This window comes from Leptonychotes weddellii, chromosome 9 (genome assembly GCF_054177405.1).
Source record: "Leptonychotes weddellii isolate Sample4059 chromosome 9, ASM5417740v2, whole genome shotgun sequence".
NCBI classification, from domain to species: domain Eukaryota; kingdom Metazoa; phylum Chordata; class Mammalia; order Carnivora; family Phocidae; genus Leptonychotes; species Leptonychotes weddellii.
In genome coordinates this window covers 12,381,027-12,397,095 of record NC_138377.1, presented here as the reverse complement: position 1 = coordinate 12,397,095, position 16,069 = coordinate 12,381,027, and the positions used below count along the sequence as shown (strand labels likewise).

Genomic DNA, 16,069 nt, shown 5'->3' with positions numbered 1-16,069 from the left:
AAAAAAAAAAAAAATGTGGTATAGACCGGTGGGCTTGTTGTTGTTGTTGTTGTTTTCTGTTTGTTTGTTTTGTTTTGTTTTGTTTTTTGCTTTACACTGGACAATATTTCTGGATGATAAGAAAGAAGAAGAAAAACCCCAAACATCTCGACTGATGGAGGACTTGCTCTAGTGCTCCCGAACAGACAAAAGTTGAGTTAGTCATCCCAAGGAGTGCATTGACAAGTTTTTGATTTCTGGTTTCAGAGCCCAAGGGTAATAAACCCAAAGTTACCAGGGCCCCTCAAGTGTAAGAGCAGAAAATCATGTAAACATTCATACCAGCGGTGTCTGGTTCCTCTGCCTGGGGGCGGGGAGGAGGGGCGCGGGTACAGGAGGCTTTCTGCGGCTGTCACCGAGAGAAGCTGCCCACCGCCATTCACAGGGCACGGGGAGGGGCTCTGCAAACCTGCCCTCCCGTCAGCCCCGAAAATGGGCCAGTGTCTCACGACGAAAACAGAAATGAGTGTGGCATCAGGAGGAGGGGCTCATCCTCTGAGAAAGGAGCTGCCTTGGGCATGAGCCACCAAAACGCTAATTCCCCATAGAAAACACAAACTGTCCCTACCCATCCCTGGGTGGTTCAGACTACAGACAGGCAATAAATGGGAGGCTTCAACATTAGTTTCATTTTGGATCACCTTATTTAGAAAGGCAAGTCGTATCTATCCACTGGGGTGTTGAATATTCCAGGGTTCGAGTCCCTGATTTATAATTCAAAATCTGTCGCAGCCCTCCGCATACCCAGGTGTTCTGGAAGCTCCAGAGTGCACGACCCCCTCCCCCTCCAATAGGTGTTCTCTTAACATCTAATCAAATAATTACTGTGAAGAGCAACATGCGGTAGGCGCCTAAGATAGTTTCCTGTGCACATAAAACACAGTCTCATACATACTAAAAGAGTTGCATATCTCATGCCACTTTTTGTAAAAGTCCACCTATGGTCAGAAAATGAATCCTCCTCAAATGAATAGATTAGCTTAAATTACCATGCCATTTTACATTCTCTTCACTGATACATGAATAATAAAACTATAAGGTAAATGTAGCTTAAACTGAATAATGGGCATGAATAAAAATATTTTGACATTAAAAACTCAGTATAAATTGAACTACAACATACTTGAAAGCTCCCGCAATCATAACGTGCACATTGAAATCATTAACCTAATACCTAGGCTGCTATTCAAAAGCCGGGGTCTAACACGTAAATAAATACATATTTGAACACTTCTCCTAAATTACCATACGATCTGATTGCAAAGTCACACACTTAAAAAGTCTATCATCTTTACTGGGTTGCTCTCTAACCAACACTCAAGTCTTATCAGGCTACAATGTGGCAGCAGGATATAAACACAGAGACCAGCAAATGATACCAAAAAGTAGCAGCAAATGTCAAAGACAAACCAGGGTCATCCCCGTGAGAAGAGAGAGATTTACATAAGCATTCAGCAAAGACAATAGAGCCCCAAATTCCCTTTAACTGCACACCTAATCAACCTCTCTGCTCCTCACCTGATCATTTTTATATAAAAGCAATTTCTACAACGATACATTCAAAGACCTTAGTTGCCATAAACTTAGCAGCAGTTAAAAGATTCTGTTGCACATTAGATTTGCTTTAAGACTCAGCTATTTTCAACCAAAGCTTTCATTCCTTACCCATCACTACCCCCTTCAAAAAATTAGCTTCACTGACAATATCCTTCTTAAATATGTCATCTGCCAAGGCCATTTTCTTACCTTTGTAACTCACTCACATTTGTTTCATTTGATATTTACCCAAGCAAGGACAATTGTTTGACTGGAATCTTGCAACTTTCAACTTTGCCCAGATTCTGCCGTCGTGAGGCAGGGGAACGTCGAAACCCCCGACACATGGCTCGGCAGAGCTAATATGCATCTGAATCAGAGCTATATTTTAAATTCTTTTACACTTACTTAATATAGTGCGAGCTGCCTGTCCACTGATGCGATATCAGAAACCTGCAAGCTACTATTTCTGCAACTGTGTCACTGTAGATAGTCTGAAACATGTACGTAGCTGTTGCCATGGAAACAAACACAGCTAGGGTAGAGTGCCACGCTGTGTTAATTCCTTCACCCATGAACCCCAGGGGAATGCTAACATTCATCTTCTTTCTCCTTCCGTCTCACACTGCTTTAATATTTTTTAGTATTATCAAATGATGTACTAAATACATATGGTACACCTGAAAATACGGATGGCTGAAATGAGCTGTGTGCCAGCCTAGCCTGCTGGGTAGCTGCTTAAGGCAGTACAGCGATGCAATGGATCCTCTCACTAACTTCTCCTGGGAGAAATAGACAACTTTGTTTCTTTCTTTCAAAACGGTGTGGGTAGGACAAAAAAAGGTGAACATCTTGTCTCACCCAAGAAGAAGTTATCATGGAATGGCACCAGAATAAAGATGCTACCAGAAATGTGCCTTAGCAGTCCCGTGAAAGGCAGAGGGAGGTCTTGCAAAGTTTCTGAAGTGGATCCAAGCTAAGAGTTGTTCCTCCTTCTAACTAGAGCTGCGTTAGCAGGCTGTAAATCCAATAGCTTTAATTAGGCAAAAGCATAAACCCTCAACAAGGGCTTCATCTGTCCCTGCTTGGTCTTTGTTCCTAAGCCCATGGAAGAAGGTATTAGAATGAGTGAATGACTAACAAGATGGAAATCTGCCATCATTCAGAAAGAAATGCGATTTTCCTGGAATCTGAACATTCTCTTATTTGCTGCAAATTCAAATCGCTGCCCTCAACAAATGTTTGGACCAGTGGCGAGAAGTCAAATATTCTATTATACCTAAGAGGTAAAATGTATAGATATTGGCACATTGGACCACCTTCCCATTATTCAAACCAGGATGCCACTTTAAACGTTGAGGTTACTCATGGCAGCAGACAAAAGTAAGCTGTTCAAAATCTTAATTACATCCTATCCCTTGGGCTAGTTAATAATATTCAATCTAGATGAAAATGGCCACACTTTAGATTTGCATGCTGATGTGCTTCACTTGAATACAATTTTCGCACTAAACAATCAATTGTAGGCTTTAAAAGTGCAGATCCGTGACTCTGAACTGGCATGTTTTAAAGAAACCACTAATTTATTTGTGGGGATTATGGCAAAATCACCCTACAAAAGAGAAGCAAAATTTTCCTATCATTTTCCCAAATTGAATCATTCTTGGCTACATACTATGATAATAATAATCAACTCATCCCTAAGATAAAGCAAAACCGAAAACAGATATATACACCTTAGTAGTGAAAGAGATGTCACTTTTTAAAAGCATCTCAAGATGATGTGAGGGTCAGTATAAAGCCTAGCCTTTGAGTATCAGCAGGGCAGCTAGAGATTACCTTGTAATTTATCATGAGCAGCACTTACAAACTTAAGGAGCAGGGCCGCAGCAAGAAAACAGGTGTTGCTTACATTTACTTTGCACTTCCAAATCGACATTTGTTGGGAATTGACAAGCATTTTCACATAGCTCATCCCATTTGACTATGACGAGATTATACTATGAATTAGTTGGGCAAGTGTCACCAATCTCATCTCTCGTTAGAGAGCGCGGAGGTTCCCAAAGTCAGTGACTGGCCCAAGGTCACATCAAAGTGGCAGAATCCCATCTTCTATTACCCAATCTAATGGTCTCTCCCCATGCCACACTGTCTCTGGGTGCGCTCGCAAATGCAGTTGGTTGTAAAGGACTTAAAGTAACTGGAGTAACAACACTTACAAATAGAAAGACAGACAGATAGAAACAAACAATTGGTTCTTCTCTAGACTAATCCACCACCCTAAGGAAGTAAGCTGTTCCAGACTTAGAGCCGCCAGATAACTGAAGGTGGATTTCATCCTGATTTGGGCTAATCACAAATTCCTACCCTCGTTACCTGGATATCAAGAATTAACATGCTACATATTTTGGGGAAAGAGGACTTCCTAGAAGTGAAATTTTTCCAGACCACTGAACTGTTCTAGTTTGACCAGGGGGGTGTCCATGAAGCAGAAGGCATCCTATGGGCAGTGTTCTGGGGAGTCCTCTTATAGAGGGCAGGGGGAAATTAGGTACCTTCCAGTGGATGCTCCAATTCAAGGATACGATTCGGTTCCTTTAGATGAAAACATTTCTAAATTGGATTGTATGACAAAACAGTGAATTGGGCAAAGTACATAACATGTGACAGCCTGTTACAAATATTTGTCGTGATGCGACTGGCATCACACACATGATGATACACAGGTGCTCTCAGAAGCCATAGATTCCCCGGGCAGGCGGGGGAGGGGGAGGTCACCCGCACAGGAAAGGGCCCCACACTCCTGTGATTTGCTAATCCCTATATTTACATTTTAATTCTCTTTGGCCTCTGTTCGCTGCTCCTGGCTGTCAGGGTATCAGCTGGCCTTCTCACCATGCAGAGTGGCCTGGCTCTCGCCATTCTCTCCCTGTTTGATTCACATCTAATATGCCAGGGGCTGGGAAACCAAATAAGGGAGCTGATTAGAATTGTGTCTGAAATAAGATGAATACAGGCCTGAGAGACTGTCCCTGAGCACAAAAGTGTCAACTTTTGGATGCCAATGACTCCAGGTCAATTAGCCTAAAGCCAGTCACCTAATGAGTAATTTGCCTATAATTTGAAACCTTTTTGAGTGCTTTGACATGGGAATGTCCTTTCCTTTGGCCATCTCTTTGGCATGATGAGGTTTATAAATCGAGCCTTCTTGGGGGCACACCCAGCTTGTTTTTATTTTTATTTATTTATTTTTTAAAGATTTATTTATTTGACAGAGAGAGACACAGCGAGAGAGGGAACACAAGCAGGGGGAGTGGGAGAGGGAGAAGCAGGCTTCCCGTGAAGCAGGGAGCCCGATGCGGGGCTCGATCCCAGGACCCTGAGATCATGACCTGAGCGGAAGGCAGACACTTAACGACTGAGCCACCCAGGCGCCCCACCCAGCTTGCTTTTAAATTTTAATTTACACTTAATTTTTTCATTTTTAAATTAAATAATTTTTTGAGATACTAGCGATGAATGCAAAACACTCAAAATGTAATTGAATTTCTGGTGAACTGATTATTAGGCAAATCGATATGAGAACTTGTTTTAGGGGAATTTTTACTTCTAAATTTTATTTTATTTTTTTAGAATGCAAAACCCATCCAAGGAAATGTGCGGTTCAATCAGGCAGAACGCACAAACGGACTTTTGCACGCTACCTTGGCCTTTTTTCCTTATTGCACCAGGCTCCATGCAGCTGAGTTTCCAGACTCTGTGGAAGGAAGGAATTTTGTATCATTTGGCTTTGCTTTTTCCACCGTGAATTTAACTTATGGCCCGAATCTCACTCAGAGCAGGGCTCACCTTCCCGCTCACTCCGGGCGACTCTGACGTGTGTTTGGAAGCAGTCGGCACAAGGGCATAAGAGACACCCATGATCTTTTGCATCAAATCCACGCATGGACTGCAGAAGTCTGAGAATCACTCACCTGACAACCCAGTTCTTAATGCTAGGGGTCAAAAGGCCCAAGGTCAAGGTGTATCCAGTATGACCGGCAATGATAGAACCACCACCATTCAAAAGGAGAAGCCAGCTGCCTTGCAGCACTCTGTTGCAACGGCTCTTTGAGAGGGAAACCAAAGACCAGACTTGCCTTAAAGGCCAACGTTCACATTGACCTGAGAGATCAGGGACGATCTAGTGGGTGTGCTCCCATCAGGCATAATCAGGGCTGCAAAGTGGCACAGGAAGGAATTGGTCCCTGTGCCCCCCTAATATCTACCTGTGGCTCTGAAACAGACATTGCTCCTCTGGGTGGATCCCCTAAGCCACTTAACCATTCTGCAGAAAGCAAGCATTCCAATCAGCAAGGTACCCTGGCACTGATTTGCAAGAACTCCAGCCAGACTGTTCTATTTGTCGCGCGGGTGGTGGGGAGTGATGGGGGCCAGCTCCTGGAGAAATTGACCAGGAAGGCTTCCATTTTATGATGCTCACGTAGATGCTCAGTCAAGTTTTGGGAAGAAAATCCTCCCAGGAATGGAAACTTTTCCCTTTCATTCTGAAGTTATCATTGTGACGTTTGCTTTAAATGTGTCCAGTGGGGGACAGAACAGCTAGCCATCCTCAGTGTGTACGAACTTGCTCTTCTCTATACGGAGGATAATCACTGAACTGAACTCATGTGCCCTCAACAGGGTTAAGTCCACGCCAGGACTGGACACTAATACACAGGTAGCCCCTGGGGAAGCTCTAAAATATATTGTTTTCCTTTTTTAATCTAAGGATGCAATGAATTACATGTGCTTTACCCTAATCCTCCCTACTTAAGAAAAATGAAGTTTTTAAACTTTTTAAAAAAAGATTTAGTTATTTATTTGAGAGACAGAGAGCACAAGCAGGGGGAGGGGCAGAGCGAGAGGGAGAAGCAGACTCCCCGCTAAGCAGGGAGCCCGATGCGGGGCTCGATCCCAGGACTCTGGGATCATGACCTGAGCCGAAGGCAGACAGACACTTAACCGACTGAGCTACCCAGGTGCCCAAAATGAAGTTTTTAATACAGTAAGTTACCAGTAATGTACATAATCAGAATGTAAACCACTTCTATTGGAACATTTTTGGATTTGTTTTAATAGAGATCAAATCACACCAACGACTTAAATAAAAAGACGTTTGTTTATACAAGCCTAAGATGGTAGACAATCTGATGGTGGGACCAGGGAGGGTGGGATGTAGTTAGGGAGCAGGATCGTGAAGGCAGGGACCAAGGATTTTTCTATTTTGTAGCTCTGTTATCTCCTGGTGTGTTTCCCACATATGGATGGGCAGCTCACTACCACCTTGTCCCGTCCTAGTCAGAAGCAAGCAGGAAACAGAACATGAAGGGCTTGTTCCTTTGTTTTAAAGGCAAAACCCAGATGTTATTCCGGTCCCTGCCATGTTCATCTATCAGCCAGAACTTAGTCACTTAGCCAGTGACAGTGTTCAGCTAAAGCTCTGGGGTTCTATTATTGAAAGGAAATGGATACTAGTAGACAACTAGCTATTTTTTTTTTTTTTAAGATTTGTGTTTATTTATCAGAGAAAGAGAGCACAAGCAGGGAAGTGGCAGGAAGAGGGAGAAGCAGGCTCCCCGCTGAGCAAGGAGCCCAATGCAGGACTCGATCTCAGGACCCTGGGATCACGACCTGAGCAGAAGGCAGACACTTAACTGACTGAGCCACCCAGGCATCCCAAGCTGTGTTTTAAAAATGCTTAATGTATTTGTGGATACAAACATGTTTATAAACATTCATGGGAATGATAAGCACCAAATCAAGATAGGGATCATATGTCATAAGGGAGAGAGGAGTCCCGAGATGGGAGCATGAGGTACACAGGGGTCTGCAACAGTATTGTCAATGTTTCATTTTTTTAATTTACTTTTTAAAAGATTGTATTTATCTTTTAAAATATTTTATTTATTTATTTGAGAGAGAGTACAGTGCCCCAAGATTTTATTATTTACTTACTTTCTCATTTACTTATTTATTTGAGAGAGAGAGAGAGAGAGAGAGAGTGCTTGCGTGAGCAGGAGGAGGGGCAGAGGGGGAGGCGGGGGTGGGGGAGAGGGAGAGAGACTCTCAAGCAGGCTCCGCGCTGAGCATGGAGCCCGACAAAGGGCTCAATCTCATGCCCCTGAGATTGTGACCTGAACTGAAACCAAGAGTCAGACGCTTAATCGACTGAGCCACCCAGGAGCCCCAATGTTTTATTTTTTTTTTTAATATTTAAAGCAAATGTGGTAAAATGTTCAGATCTGTCAAAGTTAGGTGATGCGATACATGGGTGTTTTAGATTTTTGTATGTTAGAAATAAATCTACATCTACAAAATTATAAAATTTAGCATTATCTCAACAACCCAACTGCAGCTCAACTCATAACTAAATTATATTTCACCAGTTCTAAAATGGACATTTTTCTACATTTGAACTCTCTGAAATTAGTGCATCTAATTATATTAGGCAGCATTTTTGTCTTAGTGGTACATAAAATAAGGTTTTGCTTTACAGTAAATGTTGACTTAGATTTGAAGATGTGCAATGCATAAATCACACTTTGTGGTACATTTTAATATGTTTGACGGTAGGGTTGGGGGAAGTTTCCACAAGTGGGCATCTCAAAGCTTATGAAGCTATTAGAACCCCATCCCTGGGGCACCTGGGGGGCTCAGTTGGTTAAGCGTCTGTCTTCGGCTCAGGTCATGATCTCAGGGTCCTGGGATGGAGCCCCCCATCGGGCCCTCTGCTCAGTGGAGAGCCTGCTTCTCCCTCTCCCTCTGCCCCTCCCCACACTCATTCCCTCTCTCTTTCTCTCTCTCTCTCCCTCAAATAAATAAATAAAATCTTGAAAAGAAAAAAAAAAAAACAGAACCCCATCCCTGGATTCTGTCTGTCGGGCAGTTTTCTGACTTCCACACTAATCTCTTTTCAGTGAAGGTGCCTCTGACTGAGGTCATGCAAAATACACACATTCAGACTAATTTTCTCTGCAACTGAGGAAAAGATAGCAGAAAAAAGCCCCCCTTTATTTGTTCTAAAGTGCGTGAGAATCTCTTATCTGGTCAGTGACACAAACATGAACGGCTCCTGCAAATGAAACTCAACTCCAAATGGGAAGAAAACAGAATCAGATAATTACTGGACCAAAATTTTGGACAGACCAAGAAGACAGACAGACACAGCTGTCTAAGGACAACCAAGGCTTCTCCATCCACCCAAAGCTAAGTCCACGCTCCTGGCCAGCATAAGGGATGGGGATGGGAAAGAGTGCCATGGGCCAGTTTCCTTGGATGTTTGATACGTGCCATTGTGGATCTGTCTTGTAGAAAATTAGCTAAGAATACATCAGCAATATTGTTCTCTCAATACTATCAAGATGCAAATGAAACAAAATGGGAAAAAAATCCATACAGCTGGTTTATCTGAATGCAGAAAAATAAATCACCATTTATTTAAAAAAAAAACATTTATGAAAGTTTTCTTCATTTCTCACATTCAGTTAGTATACAGTTGGCATTTTCAAAATTCAAACCTGATGTGGATTTGGAATTCAATGAAGCACATTGGAAGACATCTGAGTGAAAAAATAAAAGTTCTAGCCATATGCTACTGGTGCATGAATTTGAATATTTGAAAGGTAATCTAGAAATGCGAATGTTTCCAATTCTCCTTACCAACAACAGTAATTCATAGCAACCACACGTTTTATAGATTGAGCCACTTCACCATCTGAGAGACAATAGTAGGACAGACGGAGTCAGGGGCTGGGCTTCTCTCCCAGCCTGGCTAGTTATAAGCATGTGATTTTCACTAGGTCACGACCACTCTGAAGGTCTGCTTGGTCACTGCAGAGGGTACAGTAATGATTCTTGCCTCGCTGGGCATATTAACACATTAAGGAGTTTGGAAAATTTTCAAGTTTGGTTAACAACTGGATGAAAACCTGGAAGACCACTTACAATGGCTGCTTCCCAAAGACACAGGCGACACCATGGATGGAACAGGCTCTAGTATCAGGCCCACTGGATTTTCTCCATTCTATTTATCTACATGGCCAGAGAGGGATTAAAGCAATAGCAGGGACCCTCCCCCTGGCTCTGACCCTTGTTTGCAACCTTGACTAGAATAGCAGGAGCCCCCAGCCCCAGCTGGGAAGGTTCCCTGATAGTACCCAACCAGCCTTGCTCCTCCTGTCCCCGGGGCCAAGTCTCTAACTGGGTCACGCCATCAGGGAGTATACCAGCCAAGTGGTCATGTGCACTGCTAATCCACTCTCGTGCATTTGGGAGACACGAACATGCAGGAGACTAAAATCTATGGCGTTATACTCCCTTACTTTCCAAGCCACGTGTCAAGAATCCATCGCATGTGTTTGCAGGATGTCTGTAATGCCATGGAGTGGTCCAAACACTGAACGCTACCAGTCCTGTGCACGTGGAGATGGGAAGTAGATGGCATGACTTGTGACAGAAGTGAGCCATCTTTTACCAACTTGGTGAGAAGTTGGGAGAACAAAAATGATAGCGTTTATTGCCAGGACAGATCCTGGCAATGGACTGGTCCTTCAATACGGCCCAGTTGATGAAGACTGGTGCTCTTTCTCAAGGACATGAGAGAGCAGGGCAAAGAGCCACAGTTCCGTGTGAGGACAGTATTGGAATGTCCATGACAACTTGGTCCAGCCACCCATGTCTCCACCCTGCTCCCCACTCCCCACCCAATTCAAAGTCCCAGGTCTGTGGGAAATCTCTGAGGAGTGGCTTCATATTGCTTGGGAGAGATGCTCTTCTTGGTATGAACTTTTTGTAAGATGACACCTTACAATATACCAGACGGAACTCCCTCAAGCAGCCATCATGGCCCACAGGAACAACAGTTATCATTTCCCCAATCCCAATGAGCCCATCAAGAGACCTGGCACCCTGAGCTCTTAGATCCAATCCCCACTCACCCCGGGAGCTTCCAAACCAGACATGAATTTGTCATGAAGCACTTTCTTCTTCAACAGGCCTTCATGTATCCTAGAAGGCAAGGATGATCTCCATCCTGGGCAGTGAAACAGAATCTAAGGCAGAAGAGTGAAGGTCTGGAAAACATGCACTATCCGGGAATTAGCTCCATTCTGCCAGGCTAAGCTGTGATGGTCTGATTTTATCTCTGCAGCCTAAGCTTGATCAGAGACCCAGTGTGACCCAGGGAGTTTGGTGGTTGCTGTGAATGTTGCGTTGTTTGCTTGCTTGCCTAAGATTACACAGCTCACGAAACAACGTCCCTGAACCCACCTGCTTTATGCAGCAGGGACAGCAACTGATTTAAGTCATCAGTGAGGGGAGCCCAGAAGGTCATCTCACAACACAGTGGTAAAGATCTGCACACACCCAACCTCAGCAAGCATTGGGCTGATCTGGAATTCCAAGGGGGTAAGGTAAGACGCAGGGCCACTGGAGTGATCGAGTTGCCCCACCAATGGAAAATGGCAGGGACAAATGCAGACTGCTTTCTACGACAGCCCTTAGCGGGCCAGGAAACACTTGAGAAACCTGAGAATTTGACCACATCCAGAAACCCAATGTTCAATAATAACTCCCCAGTCGAGCAAGTGCTATGCTGGGAAGGTCTTTCTATTTGATTGTGAGCCATACATCAGCTTGCCTTTAACTTTATTGTAAGGAGAAACCCAAAACATATTCTGAGAGAGATCAACCCTAACTTTATTTAGGTCATACTGCTGACATACACAAATAATGGGAAGTGTGTGACTAATTCAGAAACGGCCAAGAAAGGTCAATGTCTAGTTTGTTTCTTAACCCACACTAATCCGTGAGTAATATTAATAGGCATTTGCCATTATCTGCTCATCAACGCTGCAGTCATTAAATGAACAGAAGTAGAGAGAGGATTTCACACTCATTAAAATAAAAAAAACTTTCCTACTATACCTAGTGACTAAAGCCTAGAAATCACACATTTAAGAACAGCTCTCAAAAGCATTTATATAATGAAGCCTCAATAACCTGCCTGTGAAGTAGAAATGATTGGAACCCCATTTTATCAATAAGCAGCCTGATACCCAGGCACGGGAAGGGATGTGCCCCAAGCTCCTCAGAAGTTAATAATAGCTGAGCCAAAATTAGAGTGCTGAGACTCCAGGCTTGGTACCCAGGCCACAGAGGACGGACAGGCCAGCGCAATGCAAAACCGCTGTTCTCCATGAGAAGTGACACCTCCATGTACCCTCAAAGGCGACCAGCCTTCCTGCACCTGGAGCTGCTGGACCCAGAAGAGACCTGGCAGAAGATGATGGCAACTTGGTCTACGGCTTAGCCCCCGTGCCTGTGGGCCTGCTGAAGAGGGTGGGCGGTGGTCCGTGTGTGCAGAGGAGGCGCGACACTCCCCATTGTGGCACAGACTTGGGACATTTGTGACCCTCTGCTGAAAGCAGACCCTCTGAGCTCAGTGAAAACCATCCTAGAAATTCCACAAAAGCCAGAGCGCCAGCCTCCTGGTGAGCCTCCCGCCCCACACAACCCCGGACAGGGTGGTCCGATGAAGAAGGGGAAAAGCACCTGGAAAAGCAGGAGTGGGGAGCGGGCCTGGAGCAGGGAAATGTCAGTGTCCCTCTCATGTTCTCCTACCACAGAGGGAGGAGCTCAGGCTGACCGTAGTGATGTGTCTGCCCTAATCGTCCGGGGTCTCCATGGGCATGCTTCGAGCAGATTCCCAGCCTTCTGATGCCCAAAGCCACAGACAGCTCCAGACTGGTGCTTCTCACACTCGGATGTGTCCGCAGATCGCCTGCAGGCCGCATCGGAAGCAGGGGCTGACTCAGTAAGTCCGAGACGGGGCCTGAGACTCTCTATTTCTAACCAGGGGATGCCCATGCTGCTGGCCTACGGACCACACGTTGAGTAGCAGGATCTAGAACACCACATATTCTGTGACCTTATGATTTTAGGCCTTTCTCCCACTCAACATGATAGGCTCTGCACATGGCAAAAAATCAAATGATCACTATCAATTGGCCCTTATTTTTTTTTTTAAATTTTGTTTATTTATTTATTTGAGAGAGAGAGAGAACATGGGTAGGAGCAGAGGAAGAAGGACAAGCAGACTCCATGTCAAGTGCAGAGCCCGACACGGGGCTCGATTCCATGACCCTGAGATCACGATCCGAGGCGAAACCAAGAGCCAAACACTCAACCAACTGAGCCACCCAGGTGCCCCTCAATTGGCCCTTTTATTATTATTTTTTTAAGATTTATTTATTTATCTGAGAGAGAGAGAGCACAAGCAGAGGGAAGGGCAGAGAGAGAGGGAGAGGGAGAAGCAGACTCCCCACTGAGCAGGGTGACCGAGGCAGAGCTCAATCCCAGGACCTTGAGATCACGACCTGAGCCAAAATAAAGTCAGACGCTTAACCAGCTGAGCCACCCAGGCAGCCCTCAATTGGCCCTTGTAAAGTATATGTCACACCACATCCCTGAAAACCCTCCCACTCGTTTTTATGTCATGTAACATTCACTCCCGCTGCCAACAACAAGGACTCTGAGCTCATCTACTACTTCTCCCTCCCTTCCCTCACTCTGTTCCACCCACCCAGGCCTCCCTGCTATTCCTAGATCAGGCCAGGCCCCCTTCAGGACCTCATGATTGCTGTGCCCTCCACCTGAGGAACTCGTCCTCTCCACATCTACCTGCCATTATCCCTCACCCCCTTGCAGGAGGGAAGCCGGCGCTGGTCATCTGGCTTAAAGTCACAGCCCCCGCCCCTGCTTCATCCTTCTCCAGCATACATATTACTCTGTGCAGATCATATCTTATCCATCTCTCCACTAGCCAATCGGCCCCAAGAAGGCGAGGATTTTGTCTGTTTTGTTCATTGCCATATCTATTCCAATGTGTGGCACATAATAGGTGCTTAAATATTCGTAGAATGAAGAAAAAATTTAGTTTTTAATAGAATTGTTAAAGTACCAACCATCATCCTCACAGACTTCAGTGATCACCTGCTTACATCTAATATGCTATTTTCCAATCTGGAAAAACTACTCCTTCAATATTTCAAAAAGAGCCGCTGTTAGACTGTAGGAGATATTTTTATCTTGTCATGCAAGTATGGGCTTTGTGGGAGAAAGGCATCCCCCAGGTTTTCCAGCTCTCATTCACCATTCATCCCAGATTCCTCCTCCTTCCTCCTCAAGGGACCCACACAGACAAGAGGCAGATCAAAATTGGCAAGCAGACCTCCCCATGAGACGGGCCTCCCACTCTTACACGCAAACGCGGAGGATTTGAGAAAAGCCGGAAAGCAGGGTAGGGATTCCTCCTTGCACGCAAGATAACCGGGAGGCTCAGAAAGGTGAGTGACTTGTGCAGGGTCTCACTGCCATTCGGTGGTGGGGCTGGGATGAGAACCCAGGCTGCCTAACCCCTAATACTCTTTGCTCTCTGCTCCTCTTTATACACAGAATCTGGGATCTGGTCTGAGAATGGCTTCAGTTCCAAGACCCAGGACAGGGATCCTGGAGAAGTCTCGTGACATCCACAGAACCAGTGAAAGTCAGCTCTTCCCCAGGACCAGTCCTGCAGATCCCCTGAAGGCTGTAACCAAGCAGAGAAGGCTGTGCATCCAGTGTAAGCCCAGGACCCACGCTGCTGTGCACCTCACCAGCACACATCTCCAATCAGTGCAGGCATGTGGGGAGGTCCCCCTAAATGCCCAGAGAATCCGTGGTCATGGTCATGGTCACATTCAGAATGACAAGACATTCTTGGAGCTTGGAGGTTATGACTTTGAAGTCAGAGATTGAACTGAGTGACCAAGCTCACCACCACCTGCCTTTTCCCAAAGGCCACTTTCACTCCTGTTCCATTCCAGATGTGCATACCTGGCCACAGCAGGCTTGGAGGCACTCATGAGTGTCCAGACTCACTTGACTTGACTCACATTCAGATCATCCCAGGGGCTGGGGTTCTCAGAAGGCCCGCTTGGTTTATAGTTCACATTATAACACACGTTCACTCAGCCTGGTTTGTCCTGAAGCCTAGAGGTCACCGCCTGAAGATGCTGGAGCTAAACTAAACTAGGCTTAATGAGGTTTTGCAGTCCTAACAGTGCAGACTCTCCAGAGGCAAAAGGGATCATCTACTGCTTTCTCAGAATGGCACACCCCTGTTTGCCTACAGCCATTTGCCTACAGCATAGAACTAACAATTAGGTCTGCGTCCCTCCAGAGCAAGGCAGGAAGCCATAGTGAGGGTGGGTAGTATGATCAGCTGCTCAGAACTCTAGGAGAGGAAAGACTTTTCCTCTACCCTCTTAGGTTCTGTACCTGGGGCCTGTACATTAAACTGACAAAAGATAGATTAAAAGGGGGAAAAGCAAACAAATTTTATGTGATATTAACATTTTTATGTGTCACAGGGGGCTTCACAGAAAGAAGTATAAGCCCCAAGTGGTTAGACCCAGGGGTTTATACACCATTTTAACAAAGAGGGATACATTGTGGAGATGTGACAAAGCAAAGGAATGAGGGATTTGTGGGAAGTGACAAGGAACTGTGTGGGGGAGATAAGTGCTATTGCAATAAGGTTTCTTTGTATAGACTCATCTGAGCTTCAGCTCCCCATCACCGGTGATAACAGCGTTCTCTTCTTCCTGGTCCAGGGAGGCCACCTTCCTCACAGGAAATGCACAGAGATAGACCTTCACATGTCAAAAGTAGTACAAGTGAAATTTAAGAAAGAAACTAAGCAGTTACACTTTCCCCAAACCCTACTTCCCAAATGCAGCTTCCATGCTGTCTAATGAGGGCTCCAATATCACCATTTTGTGTTTGTTTTTTATCTCAAAACCCTATCCACTATTACCCCAACTATTACAATCTCCTACGCTTTCATTCCCTCCTCTCTCGTCCCTCCCTCCCTCCCTCTCTCTCTCTCTCTCACACACACACACACACACACACCCTCCCCTCCACTTAGAGAAAAGTTGGTAGCATTTCCAGATGAACCAGAAGGGAGGGGACATGGCTTTGTGTGTGTTTCCTCTGGCGAATGTGGAAGGGTCTCTGGAGAACCAGGTGAGGACGCTGACCGTGGGAGACAAGATAATAACTAGCCAAGGCAGAACAGAGAAGATGCTAGAAAAGGAGAAAAGCGGTGAGTGAGGGAAGAAGAGGGTGAAGAATGGAGAGAAGCTGTCCTAACAGCCACGTAACCAAGCACTCCACTCCCATCCCGCAGGGCTAGAGCTTGAGCTTCGGGAACAATGGAGCAACATTCTGCACCTCGCTGTGCTTTTCTACTGCGGGTCTCAAAGGGAGCTGGCTATTGTAAACGGATTTGCCCTTGGCCTCAGCATCAAGCAGACTTGAGACCTTAACATCTGCCAGTATAAGCTCATGGCTGTCCTCACCTCCTCCCTGGGGCAAACCTCTGTGTAAATCACATTCTGGGACAACAGTA

At 45.2% G+C, this 16,069-nt stretch overlaps 1 protein-coding gene across 5 annotated transcripts in view; it reads right to left on the bottom strand.

The window, feature by feature from the left end:
• Positions 1-16,069, bottom strand: part of FOXN3 (forkhead box N3) — a 380,637-nt gene that overhangs the window by 274,217 nt on the left and 90,351 nt on the right. The window contains exon 2 of one of the 5 annotated variants that reach the window (XM_081830069.1): positions 5,280-5,332. The exons of the other annotated variants lie outside the window; for them this stretch is intronic. The gene's annotated coding sequence lies outside the window, so the exon portion shown is untranslated. The remainder of the gene's footprint in view (positions 1-5,279; positions 5,333-16,069) is intronic. 5 annotated transcript variants of the gene reach the window in all.